The sequence below is a fragment of the Eutrema salsugineum genome, unplaced genomic scaffold (genome assembly GCF_000478725.1).
Source record: "Eutrema salsugineum unplaced genomic scaffold, Eutsalg1_0 scaffold_7, whole genome shotgun sequence".
In the NCBI taxonomy this organism is placed as follows: Eukaryota; Viridiplantae; Streptophyta; class Magnoliopsida; order Brassicales; family Brassicaceae; genus Eutrema; species Eutrema salsugineum.
In genome coordinates, this window is record NW_006256486.1 from 9,571,176 (window position 1) to 9,575,724 (window position 4,549).

Genomic DNA, 4,549 nt, shown 5'->3' on the forward strand with positions numbered 1-4,549 from the left:
GGTGTTCTCTCTTAGTGTAACTCCTGTGATACTTGTCCGAATTGAATGATTTCGGTTGCAGAAGACAGAGGACTCATTTATCTCCAACTTTTGTGAAGGAAGTTTCAGTGCTTGGGAGGTGGAAGGCTTCCTGGAGGGCACATCTTTGCAGTGCATGTATACGACCAGAGAGAGGCGTCTAGACATGTGTCCATTCCGGAGGCCGTATCTTCCTGCTCATAGATCCGAATTGAATGCTCTTGGACGTTCTGGAAAGAAAACTCAAATGTCTCTGATTCTCATGAAGGACCCGGAAGCTGAATCGGCCTGGAAGTGCACCGTCCTTCGCATCCTTCAGAACTGATCTGCTCGGTCCGGAATACCTGCGAGACAGGGGTTTCTTCCGACGAGCTTATCTCTCTGCTCACGCGTCCGAATTCTACGATTCCAATTGCTATGAGACCGTGCTTCAATGCTCTCCAACTTCTATGAAGGACCCGCCATCTGAATCGGACCGGAAGGCTCCCCGGACAGGTGATTTCTGAGACTCGTTCGCACCCGGAGATTTTGGCCGATATACTTAATTCGCGGTACGTGAAAATGGCCGGTAAAACCTTCCTGGCCAGCGAGAATGGCCGATAACCTCCATAGACTCAAGTTTTCCACTTTTTCAAGCTCTGCTCACCATTCCACCTCCTGGATTCATCTTTTCAGCTCCATAATCACCTGATAGACACTCAAAACATGCAAAGACTCATTGGGACCTAATGCATCTCCTAAGTTCTAAAACAAACCCTAGGGACCTAAAATACATGAAATAAAACATGATTTGGAATGATTTATGCAACCTAAATGATGCAAATTATGAACATATCAACTCCCCCACACTTGTCCTTTGCTTGTCCTCAAGCAAAAAGAGCAAATGAGAGAAAGAGGTTGTATGCAATGGGAGTTCACATTTTCTTTTTGAGAGAAGTGATCACAATGAGAATTCAAGTTCATGCTCAATTATGCAATGCAAAGCCATACTCAGATATATGTCAACTCAGCAAGGAATCTCCACAAGTTCTTCTCTCTCTCAACTCTTTCACATTCATTAAGCTTTTATCAGGTGGATCTCATGATGCAAGGTTTAAACAAGCTGGCTTGGCTAGGGAGAGGCTATGAGATTAAAATGATCTCATCAGTGTTCAAGTGGGTTAAATGCAGCAAAGGGATCTCTCTATGAATGATCAAACTTTGGCAGAATGCTAAAGGTAAAAAGCAACCTATGCATACAAGGGCAAAGACTCATCACTCCCCACCCTCTACTCAAAGCTTCCTCTCTTGCTCAAAGACCTCACTTTTCACACTCATTTTTCTCTCACTAGGGGATTTGTTCTTCACTTTCACTCTCAAGTCTTGGAACTCAAACTTTACACAGCTCTTTTTCTTTTACAACTTCTAGCCTCTTCTTTCTTTCTTATCAAAACATTTGAGCTTTTGGCTTCTTTTCTTTCTTTTTCACTTAGAGGCTAGATTTTTCTTTTCAACAAACCAGAGCTCACTTTCTCAAAACACCAAGACTGACTTCTTTTTCTTTCATTCCCCTAGTTATTTTCACTCTCTCTTTCCACTCATCTCACCTTTTTCCACTCACCAAAAGGTCTTTTCCCCCACACTTATTCCTCGCCAAAACTCTCAGTTCCTTGATGTTGGAACACAGCACTCAATGAGACCTGCCCTTGTCGCTCTAAACCTAACACTTTCTGCTAAGTTTGATCCAAGGTGGCCTTTCAATTCACACACAAACATTGGCTTAAAAGAAGGATGGGTTCAAGGTGTGGGAACTGATCCATGATGTGGATTCAGCTACTTGAGCTAAGGAAAAGAGTGGTAAAAACAGTGGTTCTAGCTCAAGTATGTATATTGGTATCCACAAGCTTTTTCAAACAATGCATCACAAGATATTTTCAGGTCAAGTTCAAGGTTTCCACTTAATTAGAGTTGAGTTCAATTCAAACTTGCTTCTCAGATTCAAATCATTTCAGACTTTGCAAGCATAGAAAAAGATTCACAAGCATATTCAATTCAAGTTCTCAAAGTGATGTACTCTCTAGAAAACCTATCATTACTCCTTGCAAGATGCAACCTATATGCAAATGCAATCTAGACTCAATCTTAAAAATGAGAATGCAACTACATGATCATTTTTTTGTGAAAATTTTTCAGATTTTTCCATTTTTTTTTTTTGGTTTTTATATGCACTTAGATGACTATGCAACTAGAATGTGACTCAAGACTCAAAGTGTAAAATGAGAAAATAGAAAACATGGTTAGTAAAGGATGAAACTCCTCCCCCACACTTAAATAACACAGTCCCTTGTGTTATAAAAGTATGAGAAAGAAGTGAAACCAAAGCAAACAAGCAAAATGCAAAAGGAAAAAAAAAAAAAGTCTACATGCTATTTACAAGGTTTTGAGTGTTACCTAGTGGCTGTTGAAATCAGACCCCAATGAGTAGGAGGGGTTCGATGTGTGGCCTGACGGTGTTTCCCAAGAATGGTGGCTGGCTTCATCACTTCCGTCGTCAAGATCTACCCAAGTGGTTCCATATGCGACCAAGGCTGTGCAGTTCATGGAACTCTCCCCAACTTCCTCTCTGTTTCTTGGTGAAACTGGTGCTGGAGCCCCACCTTTGCAAGGGTTTTCAAGCTTCTTGATCCTCTTCTTCATCTCCTTGATGCACTTGGCCATCTTGTGGATGGTTTTGTCTTGGTACTTGCACCATTGTTGGAGAATACCAATCTTCTGTTGAGCTCTGAACCCTGAAGTGCCTGGTTCCTCCCAGTTGTAATCATCAAAGTGATAGGCTTTGTAGTGAGGAAGAGAGAGTGTGGGGTAGGGTCAAGCCTCTGGACTGGTGGTCAATAGATCTATTTTGACCAGTCAAGGCTTTGACCCATCCTTTTCTCATTGACCGGCCTCCTTTCTCTCTTTTGTGCGTCCGGGAACTGTCGGGATCGAGCTGTGTGACCGTCTCGGTGTAGAACCGGAAGAAATTTCGTGCGGCCTGGTCATCCTCTGCTCTGACCCGCACAACCATCCCGCAGCTTTTGTTACTTAGGCATTCTGGCCGTTCTCTTCATGCTGCGGCCTGGTCATCCTCTGCTCTGACCCGCGCAACCATCCCGCAGCTTTTGTTACTTAGGCATTCTGGCCGTTCTCTTCATGCTGCGGCCTGGTCATCCTCTGCTCTGACCCGCGCAACCATCTCGGAGTAAATTCCGAGTCTTTCTGCGGCCTGGCCATCGTTCTTCTGAGCCGCATAACCATCCCGCAGTAAATTCCGAACGATCGTGCGACTTAGACTCCTTGGGTTTCAGGCCGCAGCACCAGGTCGCACGGTTTAACACTTAGAACCCTCGGCCTTCTTCTTTTTGGTGCGGCTCAGCGTCTACGCTCCTAGGTCGCACGCCCAGGCCGGAGTAAATTCCGAATAGTCGTGCGGCCTAGCTCCCTCTCTTCTGACCCGCGCAACCATCCCGCAGTAAATGGGACTTAAACGTTTCGGGCCTTCTTCTTTCTGTGCGGCTCGGCCTTCCTCTTTCCAGGTCGCACGCCCAGGCCGGAGTAAATTCCGAACCTTGCTGCGGCCTGGGCTCTTCTCTTCTGACCCGCACTCCTAGGCCGCAGCTTTTGGGACTTAAACGTTTTTCTGGCCTTAAACACTTCTCTCAGCTCTCTCACATGCTTCTTTCCATTCATCACTGAGCTATGTCCTCCAAAGATCACTTAGTACCTGAGACCAACTCACAAAACCCATCAGAAAGTTCTAAAACATAAAAGAAAAGAGAAGAAATCAGAAGAACTATGTACAAAGATAAGCTTGGGGTGTCTCCCAAGAGCACTTTGTTTAAAGTCTCTAAGTTTGACTTTGAGAACCTGGTTAACAGGCTGGTGGATCAAGAAGAGGAACTGATGTAGCTTCCTCTTTCCCTTGTGAAACTAAGTAATGCTTGACTCTCTGTCCATTCACCACAAATTCCTGACCATTTTTTTCCTTCCAAGACAATGGCACCATAAGGCCTCACTTCAAGAACTTTGAAAGGTCCAGACCACCTAGACTTAAGCTTTCCTGGAAACAACTTAAGTCTGGAGTTGAAAAGCAAGACCAAATCACCACACTTGAACTCTCTCTTTAAAATCTTTTGGTCATGCAGGACTTTGGTCTTCTCCTTATAGATCTTTGAGCTTTCAAAAGCCTCAAGCCTAATCTCCTCAAGCTCATGGAGTTGCATGATTCTTTTCTCCTGAGCTGTTTTGATATCAAAGTTTAGAAACTTCACAGCCCACATAGCTTTGTACTCCAACTCCACAGGAAGGTGGCAGCTCTTCCCATATAGCAGACTGAATGGTGATGTTCCAATTGGAGTTTTAAAGGCAGTCCTGTAAGCCCATAATGCATCATCCAGCCTTTTGCTCCAATCTTTTCTGGTTGAGCTGACAGTCCTTTCCAGAATGGCCTTGATTTGTCTATTAGATACCTCCACTTGGCCACTAGTTTGGGGATGATATGGAGTAGCTATCT